The 18,936-nt window shown below is 42.5% G+C and overlaps 1 protein-coding gene across 29 annotated transcripts in view; it reads right to left on the reverse strand.

Moving 5' to 3' along the window:
• Positions 1–18,936, reverse strand: part of LOC147363456 (uncharacterized) — a 257,915-nt gene that overhangs the window by 224,173 nt on the left and 14,806 nt on the right. For 21 of the 29 annotated variants that reach the window (XR_015137142.1, XR_015137138.1, XR_015137137.1 and 18 more), the window contains exon 1: positions 12,604–12,855. The exons of 1 other annotated variant lie outside the window; for it this stretch is intronic. The gene's annotated coding sequence lies outside the window, so the exon portion shown is untranslated. Of the gene's footprint in view, positions 1–7,618; positions 7,685–7,914; positions 8,148–8,202; positions 8,327–12,603; positions 12,856–18,936 lie in introns of those variants that run through there. 7 more of the 29 variants (XR_015137151.1, XR_015137147.1, XR_015137153.1 and 4 more) reach the window with 6 other exon arrangements.

The raw sequence follows: 18,936 nt of genomic DNA on the forward strand, positions 1-18,936 counted from the left end.
AATAGAACAGAACTCCTCAGCATATACTGACCTTTCTAATACCAGAAGTTTAAACCAGAAGCCAAACCATCTGTCAAGGACACTGTGGGAGTGAGTCTTTAATATGATGCAAAATCTAGGATTTAATTCAACCCTTACATCTCCATCCTAGAATATTCTCCTCTCCTGAGAATCACATTGTTTGTCTACCCGGAACTGAAGCCTACTCCAGCTAGCTTAAACCAAAGGAAAGTTTTACTAGAAGGAACTAGGAGTGCCTCAAGAACCCAAAAGGCAAGAAAAGTAGTTAGGCCATAGAAGGGACTGGAAGAAAGGACAGAAGATGGTCAGGATCCAAGAAGCAATCTGTTTCTCAGGCTCTCCCTCTCCTCCTCTCCTTCTTCCCTTACCCTTTCTCCATTTTTTATATCTTTTGATTTATATATATGTTTATGTATACACATATATATGTGTGTATGTATATATATATGTATATGTGTGTGTGTGCATATATATATCTCAACATTCAGATAGCACAAACACCTCCCATCTATGTGAAAGCCTCATTTGGATCCTCAGAACAACTGTAAAGGTCAGGTGTAGTGTATTACTATCTTCATTTAATTTTGAGTCAGCTTTACAATCTATGAAATGAAATCTACCAGTCTTACATTAATGGTCTAGCTGGGCCTACATCTAGGACTTCCTGAGTCTTTTCAACTGCTCCTGCCACACTCCTTCAATCAAATTTATTTTTTAATAAGTTCAGTTCAGTTGCTCACTCATGTCCGACTCTTTGCGACCCCATGAATCACAGCATGCCAGACCTCCCTGTCTATCTTCCACTCCCGGAACTCACTCAAACTCATGTCCATCAAGTTGGTGATGCCATCCAGCCATCTCATCCTCTGTCGTCCCCTTCTCCTCCTGCCCTCAATCCCTCCCAGCATCAAAGTCTTTTCCAATGAGTCAACTCTTCGCATGAGGTGGCCAAAGTACTTGAGTTTTAGCTTTAGCATCAGTCCTTCCAATGAACACCCAGGACTTGTCTCCTTTAGGATGGACTGGTTGGATCTCCTTGCAGTCCAAGGGACTCTCAGGAGTCTTCTCCAACACCACAGTTTAAAAGCATCAATTCTTTGGCACTCAGCTTTCTTCAAAATTCAACTCACATCCATACATGACCACTGGAAAAAGCATAGCCTTGACTAGACGGACCTTTGTTGGCAAAGTAATGTCTCTGCTTTTTAACATGTTACCTAGATTGGTCCTAACTTTCCTTCCAAGGAGTAAGCATCTTTTAATTTCATGGCTGCAATCACCATCTGCAGTGATAAGTTAGTAAACTCAAATAAGAATTACTTCACAACCTGATGAGTAACAATCAACTACCTCTTACATATCTTTTCACAACGTGTTGCTTTCAATTACTACAGTAACTTGATCTTGGCCTTGAAAATATTCAAAGAATGTTATAGACAAGGACAGATACATAACTACAGTTCCTTTTGCCTGGGACACTCCTTGCCCCTCTCCCCAGTACACATGTCTTTGCCATTTTCCCTACTAGGATATAAGCTCCAGGTGCCTAGAATAGCACCTGATGCAGTATAGATGAATGAATAAATAAACCCATCTCTCTGTTGCAGAGTCTATGGCCCTCCAGGAAATCTGGATCCCCTTCCAATGAAAGGAATTACTTTCTTGGAGTCTTTGCTTGATTTTGCTTTGGAGAAACTTTATCAAAAGCTTAATACAACTTAGAACAAGAGAAGTAGGTGGGATAATTTTACAAGAACAGTAAGATCTCCTCTGAAACCTGCCTAATCCAATAGAAAAAATCAGGGAGAGAATTGAAATAACAGACCCACATTAAAAACAGTAGACATAGACTTATTAATGCTTTGATTGAGTTACTGAAAGGGGACAAAATAGTGATGAATGGAGCTACTAGGAAAAGACTGAGAATGTGGGTTCCCAGCACTCAGAGCAAAAGGAGAATTGCCATGGGACAGAAAAGGGTAGATCATCTGCCCTCTAATTACATTGAGAACCTGACTTCTTGAAAGTGAAGAAAAGTCAAATTCAAGGCCATTACAGAGTACAGAGTACTGGTTTCAAGTACAGCTTTGAGCATAGCTCAAGTAAGGTGATCAGGACCAAATTTCTTTCCTTTCACCTCTCTGCCTTTTTCTATCTTGGTTCTATCTTCAGTTGGCTTTCACTCTGGGGCTGTAAGAGATCGCAGTATTTCTAGTCTACGTGCTTCTGGCTTCAAGTTTAACAGGAAAGAGTGAATCTGCTTTGGTGGTATCAATAACCCATGTCCCAGAACTGAGTCTCATTAACTCTGATTGGCCAGACCCATCTCTAACCCACTACTGTAACTAGCAGAATGGCATGTGTAGATTGACCCATGCCTAGGTCTCAGGCTCCATTGTTAAAATCAAGTGTGGAGTCAACTTCTTTCGAAACATATAGACTAAGAGTGGGGAGAGAGGTGGCTCCCTCAGTGGACTATTGGAGCATATGTTTCCTAAAAAGGCAAAGTAGATATTAGACTAAAAAACAACTAGTGCTTACTATTTGCCAACTAAGCTCAACTGTGTCTTTTATCCTAGTCGGCCAAGAGTATGCTTTGAGTCTGCATTTTCGGAATTCCTCAAAACAATCAGAGGGGGTATAAATTTTGGAGACAAATGTAAATTAACATCTGGCTCCAGCTTATATTTACTATGTGAACTAAAGCAAGATATTTAACCTTACTGGTCAATTTCTTATTTTATAATATAGTGATAATTCTTCCCCATAGAATTATTAGGACTTGAGTAAAATATGTATCTATATTTCTTAGCTCAATGACTGACTAGAAAACCCCCAAAAGGATAGCTACAATGATGCCATTAATCATGACGGTATCTGGAATTGCACCATTGCTAGTAGAACTTAGTTACTAACCTATTCCTCTATTCCAGGACACTCAGCATACTCAAGAAGGCAGAGTTCACCCAAAGAAGGTGCTGTGGCCATCCCAACCCATGTGTTCTACCTTTCTGTGATCTACCATCTCAGGTCTATGAAACTAAGATTTCATTAGCCTTATTTTTTTGACATCTTAATATATTTTGGGCTTCCCTGGTGGCTCAGCTGGTAAAGAATCTGCCTGCAATGCAGGACACCTGGATTCCTGGGTTGGGAAGATCCCCTGGAGAAGGGATAGGATACCCATTCCAGTATTCTGGCCTGGAGAATTCCATGGACTCTATAGTCCTTGGGGTCGTAAAGAGTTGGACACCACTAAGTGACTTTCACTTCACTTCACTATATGTTAAAGCAAAAATTGGGCCTCCCTGGTGACTCAGACAATAAAGAATCTGCCTGCAATGCAGAAGACCCACATTCTATCCCTGGGTCAGGAAGATCCCCTGGAAAAGGGAATGGCTACCCATTCCAGGATTCTTGCCTAGAGAATTCACGAACAGCAGAGCCTGGTGGGCTAGAGTCCATGAGGTTGCAAAGAGTTGCACACGACTGAGTGACTAGGCACACACACAAAGCAAAAATATTTTATCTTTTCCACAAAACAAAAGGTTAACTATCTCTACCTTTTAAAAAGGCAAAACTTAATCACTGTAAAAAGAAAAATACCAAATCCCTTTGGAAAGCTGACCAAACACTGAAAGCTCTGTTTAAAGCAAGCACATTTTGCCTCCGGGTCACACTCTCTGCATTTGTAATTTTGGCATATTCTACAAAACCCCCTTTTCTTGGGCAACTGAAACATTCAGTTTATCACCCCCTGTTGCTAGGGCTTAATGAAGCTGGTTCATTGACAGAAATAGGCAAATTTTCTTAATATTTCTCAGCATCTTCCCTGCATCAAGCAAAATGGAGCTTTCATCTTAAATATTAAAACCTCATATTCCTGCTTTTCTTTGAACATGCTGCCTAAACTATAGGCTCTCAATGACACTGGGAAGGACTTACTCGGACCATTAGATGGAAGGCAGTATTTCTCTGTACATTTTAACAGTGTTTCTAACGCTTTCTCTATGTCCTTTCTTTGCCTTTCACTATGACTAGCAAATCCTCAGAAGGCCTCTTGGCACTATCCATAATTCAGCTTGTCCTCATTCAATTTGATTCTACTTTAGAATAAATAATAGCTCATTACGGTCACTTTTGTCACACTGTGAGTATCCCTGACATCAGAGGAGAAATTCAGTTTATCATCTGGGCCACAATGCGAAGTATTCTTAGTACATGTTTGTTTGTTTGTTTTTTGTATTAAAAATTTCATAAAAGAGTTTAACATCTTTTTTCATGGGACATTTTTTTAAAGTCTAGTTTTCTAACATCTCTACAAGGAGGTAGATTGGGGACCATTAGGCCACTCAAATGACGTTACAGCCTTCAGATTTACTTTAGGAAATGTTAGAGAGCAAGAAGAATCTTGTATTAGAGAGTATGTAGTCTCAGGAGAAAACTTTAAACTATACGACTCTTCGATAACATTCAAAATACTTTTTCTTCATCATGCAGGTATGAAAGCCCCACAAGCAAAAGTTTAAAAATAAAATAGAACACCAATGAAACTAAATGCAGCTCATCACATATTGTCATGAGGTGGCTAAAACCAGCATTCTGGTTTTACATTTTCTGCTAGTAAAAAAAAAAAAAAAGAATCCTTGCACGAGATATTCACTTTATTGAACCTATCTGCATAATGAGTACTAAAACAATGCTTTTGATATTTTTCTTCTCTTTAAAATAAATAACACTTCTAGAAGAAAACACTTCCAGGCTACATTCTCCTGGACTAATGAAGCCGGAACAGAGCATTTTCTTCCATGATTGTCATGAAAATGAAATTTCTCAAGTTAAATCTTTCTAACCAGGCGATCTGACAACATTAACACCCTTGTTCAACAACAGCTTGTTTCACTAGAAGACATCTGCTTTTAAGATATTAAGAAATATTGTTTAAAAATCAAATCCTATTTATGAACCTTGCTTTTATTTTCTCCCACTCAAATTTTACCTTTACTTTCAAAAGACAAAGATACACTTTGATTTCTCAGGATTTTTATATCATCTTCCTTTCAGACTTACAGTCACTATTCTTTTATAAACTTCTTAAGATTACAGTGCTTGCTGGAATTTGAAGGAAACCAAAGTCTTGGGATATTATACAAGGTTTTATGTTGGAGAACATGCTCCCAATCCACCTGATAGAGTTCTAGGTGAGCAGAGAGGATGGCAGTAAAGTCAATAACTACATGAGACTTCCCTGCTCCCTCCGATACTTTGTGCTAGCTTCCTTGTGAACTCATCCTTGCTTACTCCATCCTCATGGAGCTTACAGACAGAAAAGAAGGTCCTTCATTCATGTTTCTCTGGGCTGTGGCAGTCACTCAGCTAGTCTTGGCCATACATGTTATTCAAGATCAGACACTGGGTTCTCCTCCCTCTTAGGCTCAGCCTAGCAATCTAGAGTACTTCTTCTGAAAGAAGTTCCAATAACTCAGCCTGATTCCCTTTCATCTTTAGTCATCACTGCATTCTTTATTCCTTGGGCTTTCTGCTACCCCCACCATCAAGTTGGTTTAATGATGCTGAATGTATCAACTCTCTGCTTCTTAGCAGATACCAATGATATCATTTTTCATTTAATGGTCTTAAAGAAAATCACTAAGGAGAAAACAAAGTCATCAACCTGGAGATGTTATTGAGTTACTAACAAAGCAAGTGGCAGGCCACTTATACTCCAGCCCACCTGTTTTACTACTAGGGGTGGAATGAAAAATCCATCCCACCGGCCTGAAGAGTGAAGGTAACAAGCCTTTCAGGGGCTCACAAGGCCAGATGACTCCCAGTTCTCCTGGCCCCTAGCACCCAAGGACAGGAACCCTTGGAGCATCTGCTCAGAGGGCAAGACTTCACAAAGACCCAAAAGCAAGAAAGTCAGATGGGGTCAGAAGACAGGGCCCTCTGCTCTGTGAGATGTGGGTCACCCCTGTAGGATACCTCCTCTAATGAGGCCCATTTTGAAGAGAACTCTGGTGCTTCAAGAAGTGGACTTTGCCGAGGTCACACAGCTAATAAATGATCTCCAACCCTCCCCCGCCCCCAATCTGCCTGACTCAAACTCTTGACCCCTCTGCTCCTGAGGGGTAAGTTTCCACGTGAAACTTTCCACGACCCTCCAGGGCAATTCTTTTTTGCCTCCCCTCTATCCTAAAGAATTTTTAGCTGTTGTGTCAATGCATGCTAAATTGCTTTAGTCGTGTCCGACTCTTAGCAACGCTATGGATTATAGCCCAACAGGCTCTTCTGTCCATGGAATCCTCCAGGAAAGAATACTGGAGTGGGTTGCCATTTCTTTCAGTAATGGATCGTTGCAACCCAGGGATCAAACCCAAGTCTTACGTCTCCTGCATTGGCAGGTGGGTTCTTTGCCACTAGCACCACCCGGTGCAAATAGAAGAAGCTCTTTTCCCTCTGCCCTTCTCACTAGCAGCTTCAGGTCCCAGATGTAACTTTGCATCTTGGGGGAGAGGCGGAGCCAGTTCTTACTGCCTGGGGAACCAGCCTGGGTTCAGGGTTGGAGACAGGCCGGCACCACGGGATGGGGGACAGGTCAAGGCACATCCCGTCCACTTTCCAGGGACAGGGTCCTGAAAGCAGAGAGAGGCTTTAGAGGAGAGGACATTGATGGGGGCTCACAGCACAGGAGAAGCTGAGAGGATGGACTGGAGACACCACAACAGTGAAAAGTTGCCACACAGAGAGGGGAGAAATTTTCTGTCACTGCCGCGAACTGGAAACCATAAAGACAGACAGACTGCTAAAGCTTTAGGAAGCCTTGTGGGTGGAAGCCCCTGTAAAATATCTAAGCGTGCGAAGTCATTTCAGTCGTGTCCAACTCTGCGTGGTCCTGTGGAATGTAGCCCGCCAGGCTCCTCTATCCATGGGCTTCTCCAGGCAAGAATAACTGGAGTGGGTGGCCATACCCTCCTCCAGGGGATCTTCCCTAAAATATCTATACCATCCTTCTTAAAAACATGTGGTTTTAACAACAAAAATATTCAAGTCTTCTGAAATTAGTTTGTCCTTTTGTTCCTGGGCCACATGAGACTCGGGGATTTATTTAAATTACACAGAAAACAAATCAGCACCTGACCACCACTGCCACTTCTTTGGAAATAACTAGAAACCTCTCTGATATGATTCATCCTACCCATGAGTGCTACTGCTAACTGTAATTCCAGTAGACACTGGCTCCTTTTTTTTTTTTTTTTAAGTCAAAAGAAATTTTTAAAAACACAAAACCTGATAAATTGGGCATTAGAGGTTTTTTTTTTTTTTTAAACACTCCAGGAGAAAAGGAAAATCCTAGCAAAACATAATCAGCTCCCTGGAGAGCAGAAAATAAACCATGTATACAATGACTAGATGGCTTGCTTCCAAAGTGATAAAAATATAGTTTGATTATGGGGACTCAGCAGGGAGGTGGGTTTCCCTAATAAATACCTTGATTCCAGGTGAGCATTTGAGACCCTAGAAGACTCTGGGAGCATGTACATGTATTCAGAGGTCATTAGTCATCATTTAGCAGACCATTATGCCAATTTCTCACCTTAGTGAAGTCTCCAGTTGAGAGTCCATTAAATTATATTTGCTCTTCAGAGACTGACTTCCTGATCTACAAGGCAGAGTAATGAAACAGCAATACTCATATCAGGAGATGAAACTAAGGAGGTTATTTTCAGCTAAGCATGAAATAATTCACCTGGTAAATAACTCAGAAAAAAAAAAAAAAGCTAACATATTGGAAGCAACAATATTAATACCAAGTTAACTCCCAAGCTGCTGAAAGTATGACTCACTTTGTTAACAAAAGTGGGTTTTTTAGACTCTTAAGGAAGCCATTACCTGAAATAGAAGCTGGTTCTGGGAATACAAGGCTCAGGGAACATTTTATTCCCTGCTCCAATAAAAGTGGATCCTCCAGCAGACAAGGAACTCCTAACTTCTTACCCAGATCTACCATCACTAAGAGCAACAGCAAGTTACATACTGTCATGAGATATTCATGATCCTAAAGAACAAGGAGTCCCAGTGCCTTCATTTTTTCCATTTTTTTAAATTAAGGTAAATTTCAAATAAAATACAATGTCTCTCTTTTTAAATATGCAGTTCAGTGGCGTTTAGAAGACTCACAATGTTATGCGACCATCACATCTAGTTCCAAGACACTTTCATCACTCACTCCAAAAGAAAACCCTGTACCCACTCAACAGTCACTTCCCATTTCCCCTGCCCCCAATCCCTGGCAACCAGTAGCCTGCTTTCTCTGCAGACTTAACTATTCTGGGTATATCATGTGAGTTAAATCATATAAATATGCAATCTTTGGTCCCTGGCTGCTTCTACGTAGCATATGGTTTTTGAGATGCACCCATGTGGTAGCACTTAGTAGTACTTCATTGTTTTTCACAGCTGAGTAATATTCCATTGTATGGATAGATCACATTTTGTTTATCTGTTCATCAGTGGATGGACATATGGGTTGTTTTTACCTTTTGGCTCTCATGAATGCTGCTGCTATGAGCTGGGGCCCTTACTAATATAGTTTCCTATAAAGCACCTTAAAACCCTCAACAAGTCGCATACAATACCTCATTGGATCCTCTAATAAGATCCTCCCGATTCATTTCTGAGATACAAAATACTTGTTCCAAAAGGTATATTCTAAGCAACCCACTCGACCATTATTAAGTGGCAGGATCCAGGTCCTTTGACTGTTAGTAGAGAGCTCTGTACCCCACACATGTAGACTTCTGGTCCTTAACTCTATATTATTTTCATCTGGAACCAATTTTCCTTGGGAAGGTAAGGCATGCTAATTCATACTCCAAACTCTATTCAAAACTGTGGCTACATGCAGTTCTTAGAAAGTTGGTACTGGATTTTCTCTTTATAGTCTGGGATCTGATACAGTGTCTCTCTAGCACACAGCTGGCACCAAAAGGTTTGGAGGGAGCAGAAGGAAAGGGATGGGGATAAAGAGAGAGAAGGAAGAACGATATACACCAGGCAGATGCACAGTATCACAGTTGGGAGGATATTTATTTCTGTGGTTTCCTGAGATTTTGCCCCCTTTACACACAGTGGGGACACCAGTCAGGGGAGCTTTGGAGCAAGTCCAGACTATAAGCAAAATCAGTGGTAGAAAGTGCTGGGGTCAAACCCCCAGTCTGCAAATTTCCTGCTATGACATCAGGCCTTTTTCTCATTCCTGTTTTTAAAAAATTTGACCATCTAAAAAACAAGCCAATATGAAAACTAATAACAAGAGCCATAGCAAAAAATACTTCCTAAAGGGCGTTAATTCCATCATCTCACTGCCAAGGTTGTATTACCCACAGCATGCTCTGTGTCCAGGAGAAATCATGGCTCTCGGTACACTGTTCTTCTAGCCAAGTCAATCCTGGATTTACAATCCTACACACAAAGTACAGAGTTTCTAGGATACTGGACAGGTCCCAGAAGATGGATTCTGATCCTTGAAGCACTCTAGAATCATAAAATCTCAGAAACCTGTCCAAGTAATATTCCCAATCTGTATGCCATTGCAATACATATTAAAAAACTATCCTCCTACAGTGTGTTGGGTTAAGTGGCTAGCTGCTCACAGCTGGAGGTAATGGGTCTGGGCCTACTAGCTGAGAAGGATGGGAAACTTTTTTTAAACAGAAGCAAACAAAACTCCAGTCATCCAAATCAGCAACTGATTCCAGAATATTACCTTATGGTAAGAACTTAGTGCTTAAAATTTTCTCTCCTTTTTCTTGTTGGATCTTTCACATTAGCATTACGTAATCCTTATAGTGTCTCTTAGAAGTAGGTGGTTTTATTCCCATTTCATAGATGGGGAGACTGAAGCTAAGAGTAATTGATTTATCCAGCTGACAAGTATCAGATCCACTGCTCTAAATCAGGCCTGATTAAATTTGTTGTTCATGACACGATTTGTTCCCAAGCTTGGATATACATCAGAATGAGGAGAGCTTGTTAAGATAGAGTCCCAAAGATGGACCCATGGGATCTGTGTTTCTGATAAGCCCCCAGGTGCAGCCAGTCTTGGGCCCACATTCAGGAACCATTACCGAACTGACATCCCACCACAGTGGTCCAGAGACTTAAATCTGACCAAGGGTTCACCGTTGCCCAGTAGTTACCCACTGACTTGGCCCAACCAAGCTTTCATCAGGCCTCTCTCCTCCTCACAAGCCTCTGAACTTCGACCCCAAGCCTGAGAAAGAGCTTTCAATAAAATGCATGTCTGTCATGCCTCCTGGTCGTGCCCCAACCCATGTCTGTCTGCCCCCTGGTCGCTTGCCTTATTTCCCCCTCAAAGTTCTCCTAGCCCTGCTTTCCCCTCCCTATGAAAGAAAAGGCTTTTCCTGTTTGGTTTTGAGATGCTTGTAGATCCTGAGATCTGAGTGTGCACCCTCTTGCAACAGCCTTTTTGAATAAAGTCACTGCTTATTAGAATCCAGATTTGTTTTTTTGTTGACAAAGCCCTCAGTTACGAACTAGGCCTCAAGCTTCACAGAGGTTTCTCCACAGGGGGGAAAAATTGCACATTATTTTGGGTTCTTTTGTGCAGACAGCAAACTGGCTGGGAGTTTGACCCCCTGGCCCGCTTGGGGTACCATCTCAGGCTGACGTGTTAGTCCCCACTGTGGACCTTTCTGACCTAAGCTTCAGAACTCAATCCCTGGCATTTGAACATCAAGCCCTGTGGGGACCCTCAGATAACAGACTTGGTATTTTCTCCAGTTTTTTCCCTCACAACTTGAAGATAAAGGTGTCTGCCATGAAATACTTCCCTCTGGAGATGCACCAGCATGCTTGCGAGCATCCTCCAGAAACGCTTTGCAAAGTTGTCAAGGCTCCTCCTGTCAGAGGCGTCTTGAAAACTGACTATTTTCCTCTAAGGAGCTGCCTCCCTAGGCTTTTCTCCACTCAAGGTGGAGACGCACACTTTATATAAACTATGACTAAGCAGAATCCAAACAGTATCAGGCTGCCCCCGCATGCCTCCGTCTCCTGGCTGAACGCTTGGCCTTGGCTTTGCAGAACTCTTGCCAGTAAATCACCCAGATTCCCAAGATGCAGATTATGGGAAGAGGAGAGTGCCAAATAATGAAATTAAAAGATCTTTTCTCTAAATGTAGAATCCCTTTCCACCTGAATTAGAAAGCATTAGGCTGTTTCTAGTCTAATGCTTAGGATGATTTCATTTGAGAGTTGTTTCTATAAATAATTACACAATTATGCTCTGTTACACAATCCTATGATGTTGCCAACTTTGTCTTTCAAGCAACAGAAGTCAACACAGTTGACATTTGTTTTTTTCTTAAAATTATGACAATCAGAAGCAATGCTGTGTATGCAGTTCCACCAAGACAGTTCTAAAGCTTTCCAAAAGGCAGTGCTTTGTCTTCTCTACTCCCCTAGAGACTCAAAATAAAAGGTGACCAATACGTTAGCAGGGGCGTCCCTGAAGGCTCAGACGGTAAAGAATCTGCCTGCAATGCAGAAGACCCAGGTTCAATCCATGGGTCAGGAAGATCCTCTGAAGAAGGGACTGGCTATCTGATCCAGTATTCTTGCCTGAAGAATTCCAGAGAAACTTGGTAGGCAACAGTCCATGGGTTCGCAAAGAGTCAGACATGAAAGAGCAACTGACATACACAATAGGTTAACAAGCAGCAGCATGTATTGGAAGAAAAACCCTGGAGGGAAAACAGCCAGGTTTCAATACCAGTTCCCCACCTGTCTAAGGCAAGTTCCATCTCAGGCAACACAACCACTTCGAGTCTCAAGTTGTTAATCTGTAAAAGTAGGCATGAATAGCATACAACCCAGCCTACTTCATTTGGTTGAGAAAATGAAGCAATTTGAAAGCACTTTAAACACAGTAAAGTGTTTTAGAAAAGCAAAGCAATAAACACAAAGCACCATCATTAAAGCCGTCAACCCATCCCAGCACGCTGCTAGGCACCCTTTATTTTACACCTCCAGAGAAAGAGGATAATTCTCACCCTTGTCATATATCCTGAAGTCTTCATGAACGACTTTGTCCAAAAAACTGACTGACTGTACAGGTAAATGGCGATATGTTAACAAAGTGCATAATGTATGCAAATCTGCCTAAGGTAAATCTTAGGTAGTATATACACTCGATTTAAGTACAATAGAACTCCACTGTCTAAGGCCTCATTTGAGTTCTTACAGGAATTAAGCAATCAATTTACATAACTCAGTAGAAATTGTTGTATACATAAAGGTACAGATTTTTCTTTGAAATGGACAAGAAACTGGAAATATTTTTCCAAACAAATCTTTTCATAATCTCTCAAATACATTCTGTTTTCTCATGTTGGACCTGCCATGGAGAATTACTGTATTTTCATCACTTTGGAGAGAAGGAAACAGAAGCCCAAAATGAACAAATCAGTCAAAAAGACCTTTTAAGTATCTGTAAAGTTTCTCTAGAACTGGGCCTGGAAAAGATGTTGAAACTTCAGTATCTGCCTTGTGTGAGTTTACCTTGTGGGGGGCAGACGTCGCCATGGCCTGGGGTGCTAACCGAAGAGCTTGCAGAAGACTGAGTTCAGAATTAAGGCTTCGGAAGTAACTGTCACCACAAACATTCCAAAACAGAGCTAAAACCCAGTGTGCCTGGGACCCTTTTCCACAAATCTCTCTCTTTAGTGGTGCTCCAAGTGCAGAGAACCAGCTTGGGGCCAGCTGCAGAGAGAGCAGAGCATTATTAGAACTGCACTGTTCTCCTGACCCACGACAGAAGGCTAAAAAGCTTTGAGGGTGGGGCCCAGCAATGGTTTACCAAGTCCTCCAGGTGATTCTGATGCACAATTAAGTGTGAGCATCTCCACTCACTTCACAGTATAGCGGAAAAAGAACGACATCTCTGGTTTTAGGATTCTGTCCCTAATGCCTGAAGTGGTCCTGGGTTCAGTGCATACTCCCTTCATGTGCCACTTTTTATCATTTTTATCATTAGGAAAAATTTAAATCATGTTGAAATAGTGGATAACCCATTAGTCAAATCCACTTCACCTGCCTTCCCTAATTAAGGTCGTCTTTAAGACTTGCAATTCCTCCAAGCTGCCCACAGCCTACACAATAAGATGTTTGCCTGAGTTGTTTTCCAGAAACTTAGAGTCAATTGTGTCTAGTTGGAACTGAGCTGGTTAAGACTGGATAGGACCACCCATTCCTCCAACTGGGCATGCACATCTAATCTGTGACCTTTTGATGTCAGAGGGCAGAAAACTCCACCCTCAGATGGTGCTAAGCTCCTCCATTTTTCAATGTGCAGAGGCCTCCAGCTTAGTTAGGTGTCAGCAGAAGGAAGATTACTGCACCTTTTCCCAGTCACCTTTCCCCACCTCCGCATGCCCCAAATGGCCCTGCTTCTTTAATCTTTATCCCATAAATACCCCTGCCCCTTGCCTTTGTGGAGGATCTGAAACTGGTTCTCCTGTCTCCTCGCTTGGCTCCCTTGTGAATGAAACTTGCTCTACTGCATTGCACAACTCCAGGGCTGTGTTTTACACAATACAACCTGAGTTATATAACACTGCAGTTTTGACCACAATTCACATTTTTATGAATATCTTCCAAATACATATATCCTCCAAATTGAATCAGTGGTACATATCCTTTTAGAAACTGTTTTTTCAATGAAAGATATAATCATGAATATTTTGTCTTTAGTATTTCTAATCACCCATCTCATAATGACAGCACAGTAGCCCTCTCATGAATAATTACATTATGTGTTAGTTGCTCAGTCGTGTCCGACTGTTTGTGACCCCATGGACTGTAGCCTGCCAAGTTCCTCTGTCCATGGGATTTTCCAGGCAAGAATACTGGAGTGAGTTGCCATTTCCTTCTCCAAGGGATCTTCCAGACCCAAGGATTGAACTCAGGTCTCCTGCATTGCAGGCAGATTCTTTACTGTCTGAGCCACCAGGGAAACCCCTTATGAATATGTTATCTTTTTAATTGAAATATAGTTGACGTACAATATTATATAAGTTGCAAGTGCACAATATAGTGATCCACCGCTTTTAAAGGTTTTATTCTATTTACAGGTATTATAAAACACTGACTATATTCCCCATGTTGTGCAATATATCCTTGTAGTTTATTTTATATATTATAGTTTTACCTCTTAATCCCCAACCCCTGTCTTGCCCTTCCCTCCTTCCTGCTGTCCATTGGTACCCATTAGTTCGTTTTCTGTGTCAGCACAGTGGTCCTTTTTGTTGGCTTACCATAATTTAAGAAATCCTATATTTTGATAATTTGGGTATTTATAGTATAGAACCCTTACAAATATTACGGAAACAACTTCCAGCTGTCTGTGCACGCCTATGGTGGTTACTTTGTGGTTATAGCCTAAGCAGAGAAGTTAAGAATAAGGTTTGTCATTATTTGTGGTGCTATAATTCTATTCTTCCTGGTAGCAAGTACTAATCTCTACATTTTGGAATCTTCCTGTTTTAACCTATTAATGCTTACTCAATTAAATATGTTAAGCTTTATCTTTATCACAGGAGCATCTAGCTCAACGTCCAATCAGTGAGAAAACACATGGATTGGTCTGCATGTTGCTGTGTTAAAGTGAACTGAGACCCTATGACAGTTCTAGTTTTAATAATTTTAAGAACCTCCATACTGTTTTCCATACCAGTTGCACCATTTTATATTCCCACCAACAGTGCACAAGGGTTTCGATTTCTCCACCTCCTCACCAAAACTAGTTATACAGCAATCCCACTCCGGTTATATATCCAAAAGAAGTAAAAGCAAGATCGCAAAGAGATATTTTCACATTCATGTTTACAGCAGCATCATTCACAAGAGTCAAGAGGTAGAAGCAACTGAAATGTCCATTGACAGATGAATGGATTAATAAGATGTGGAATATACATGAAATGGAATATTATTCAGCCTTAACAAGGAAGGAAATCCCATCACACACTACAATACGGATGAACATTGAGGACATTGGGCTAAGTGAAATAATCCAGTCACAAAAAGACAAATACAATATTATTCCACTTATGAAGGATCTAAGGTAGTCAAATTGATAGAAACAGAAAGTAGAACGATGGTTGCCAGGACTACAGGGAAGAAAGAAAGGGCAGTTGTTTAATGGGTAGAGAGCTTCAATTTGACAAGATGAGAAAGTTCTGGAGATATTTTGCAACAATGTGAATACACTTAATACTACTGAACTGAACACTCGTTTTATGTTATGAGTTTTTTACCACAGTGAAAAAAGAGAAAGAAAAAAGTGCACTCAGCTTCATGTCTAAGTACTACCTCCTGGGTCGAATGTTCTGTGTGCTCACACATAAAGCCTGCATCCAAGAGTCAAGGAGCTTCTCAGGTGGCACTAGTGGTAAAGAACCCACCTGCCAATGCAGGAGACGTAAGAGACGTGGGTTCGATCCCTGGAGGAGAGCACAGCAACTCACTCCAGTGTTCTTGCCTGGAGAATCCCAGGGACGGGGGAGCCTGGTGGGCTACAGTCCATAGGGTCGAAGAGTTGGACATGTCTGAAACAACTTGCTGCTGCTAAGTCATTTCAGTCGTGTCCCACTCTGTGCGACCCCATAGACAGCAGCCCACCAGGCTCCCCCGTCCCTGGGATTCTCCAGGCAAGAACACTGGAGTGGGTTGCCATTTCCTTCTCCAATGCATGAAAGTGAAAAGTGAAAGTGAAGTCACTCAGTTGTATCCGACTCTTCGCGACTCCATGGACTTCAGCATACCAGGCTCCTCTGTCCATGGGACTTTCCAGGCAGGAGTACTGGAGTGGGGTGCCATTGCCTTCTCTGACACCTTAGCACAGAACAGCACAAAAGAGTCAAACTCAGAGAAGCAGAGAATCAGTGGTGGTTGCCAAGCACCAGGAGGGATAGAGATATGGAGAGCTGCTGTTTCATGGGGATAATGCTTCAGTCAGGCAAGATGAATAAATTCTAGAGACCTGCTGCTCAACAGTATGCAACACTGTGTGCTGTGTGCTCAGTCCTGTCCGACTCTTTGCGATCCCACGAACAGTCGTAGCCCACAAGGCTCCCCGGTCCGTGGAATTCTCCGAGCAGTAATACTGGAGTGGGTTGCCTGGGTTGCGGTTTCCTTCTCCAGCACTGTATTAGGACTTAAAAATTTGCTGAAGCGCGTGGAGAATTTCTCCCCACGTTCCTGATGCTCTTTGCTCAGTGAAGTTCAGCTCCTTTCCGGCATCTGGAATCCTTCAGTGGCTTCCCTTCTCCCAGGACTGAACAGACCTCTGGTCAATGTGTATCTTATGGAAGCAAAGCCATTCTGGAAGGAACCGTGTTCCTGTGCGCTCAGCACTGCAGGAGACAGACCTAAGCCTTCCAAGGAGCTGGTTCATAACAGAAGGCCCGACAGGCATTTCGGAACCTGGGAGAGCGGGGATTATGAGCTCCAGGCCTGCCTGGGGCAAGCAAGGAAAACCCACAGGTCGGTCCAGCAGAGCCAGACCCCTGGTGGCAGTGATGCAGCCATCTGGCTGAAAGCTGCAGAGCCTGCTCTAATGTACCGTCTGGGGAGGAAATGAATCACATGATAGAGGGCTCACACCTCTCTGGTCCCAGCATGTCTGTGGGGTCGTTAGTCAGCTCACATGGGCTGGAGGGAATCCTGGTTCCTCCTTCCTCCAGGTTATCACCAGAGGTACTGCGTTTTCCTTTTCTCCAGTTATAGCAGCTGCTGAAATATACATGGAAGGAAGCAGGAGCGGTCTAGGGAAGCCAGTGGCTGAGGGTTGTGTGGAGGCAAACATCACCTCGGCTTCTCCCTCTCCACTGGCGCCTCAGTGTCCTCCCCTGTACCCGGGTGAGCCTGGCCACCGTCCTCGTCTCTCACGTGTGGGCTCTTGGGCTGAGCCTACAAGTCCTGCCATTGATGAACTTGCCCCCACCACACTCCACTTCCACCTGCAGCCTCTTTAGGGACAAGCCCTGACATAATGGGGCATTAATTATGTCAGAAATTTAGAAAAGATATGTGGGCCTTGTTTCACCCCTTGAAATGGTCTCTTCCCACTATCCCCTCCGTTTCTACCTACATGAGTACCATTTACCCTTCTTCATCCTCCTTTCAAGTCATATCAAGCTCCCCTCAGCCAGTCACTTAGCTCTCTCTGACCGACCAGTCCACAGCCGACAGTGGGTTCTCCTTTCCCAAGTCCCTGGAACCCTCCTTCTACTGCTTGATTCTTGGGTGCTTAAACTTACTTGTATTATCCTTCAATTTTCTGTGTGTATGTCTCATCTCTACCACTAAACTATAAACTCCTTAAAGTCATAGATTGTAAGAAATATCCCCATGCATGCCCTCCCATCACAGCATTTATCCTAAGAAAATTACCACAGGCAATTATGATCAGTGAGTGGCAACCAATATGTCAACACTAATAACCACTCCAAAAGTTTTTCTCCCAACAGAGCCCAAAAGAGCAGTGATAGTCTTGTTTCTTCCCTCACTTATCACTGTCCTCTGCTTCCTAGTTCTCTGCATCCCAGGACCCAAAGCCCTGGCTGTTCTTTAGTTGTCCAGAAACTCTGGAGATTGCAGGACCAAGAAAGAAACTCCAGTTTCTTCAGAAACAAGCACACCGTCCTCCAAAGTTCTCAAGATCAAAACACTGTATTCTAAACTAAAATGAGTAAAGATGGTGGAATTCCAGAAGAATGGGGAATCACTGACCAGGAAAAAGCCCCCTCAGTAACAGAGGAGACATCAGTGTGAATGGTGGGGCTCAGTGGCAGGCAGAGGAGATGGTAGGGCTCTGGGCAGGAAGAGTGGGCTTCTCTGCTGTTGTCTCCAGTGACCCTCCCCTAGGGGATCAGTCCCTGTCTCCTCACTGATGTCTGCCATTTATTTAAAAATAGACAAAGCCTTTGTTCTTCAATCAGAGATCATGTTCAAAATGCAAATATTCCCAGTGTTTAAACTGACATTAAGATGTAAATGGTTTGTGTCAGATCCTTTACTTAATATAGGCTGCGACAACAAAACAATAAAAGGAGACTCACTGAATGAAGAAAGAGAATAGGAAAAAAGCAAAAGTCGCCCTTTGGGGCCAACAATGAATTTTCTCACTCTCTCTCTCTTTTTGTAGCCCTGATCCCATCTGCTCTAGAATAATAATAAATCAACAGAATCAAAAATCGCAATTTACTTTTATAGAACGTAGTCTACAAAATACCTTCATTTCCATTGTCTAAATCGTTTTCCAGAACAACTCTGTGACTTAGACATAGTTCCCACTTGACCGGTAAATAAAACTAGCCTCTTGGAGGCAAAGTAAGTACCTTAAGATTCCACAGGTCAAATCAGGTCTCTAAGCTTGGCTCTATATCCATGTATTCAGCAAATAATGATGAAGGACCTACTCCAGATCAGACTGTGCCAGGGCCTGGGAATAAAATGATGGGAAAAAACCACACAGATTGTCCTTAGGGACCTTGGAGCTAATTAAGGGGACGAGTGCTTGACTAATAACAGAAGTAAATGTAGCATCACAGATATGCTAAGAGGTATGGAGGTGATAATAGGAGAATTGACCTACGGCCAGCCTGTGCATTCCAGAAATTCTAAGAATGCCAACCTGGCAGCAGCAGAGAGCGAGACTATGGATAGCTTAGGGAGGTAGGTGGGAGCTAGATTGTGCAGCATCTGGTTTCCAGGGGCTTCAGGGCTTCCCTGGTGGCTAAGATGGTAAAGAATTTGCCTGCAAGGAGGGAGACTGGCGTTTGATCTCTGGGTCAGGAAGATTCCCTGGAGAAGGAAATGGCAACCCACTCTAGT

Source organism: Bos grunniens, chromosome 11 (genome assembly GCF_055505025.1).
Source record: "Bos grunniens cultivar Pamir isolate PY7600 chromosome 11, Bosgru_T2T1.0, whole genome shotgun sequence".
Taxonomy (NCBI): domain Eukaryota; kingdom Metazoa; phylum Chordata; class Mammalia; order Artiodactyla; family Bovidae; genus Bos; species Bos grunniens.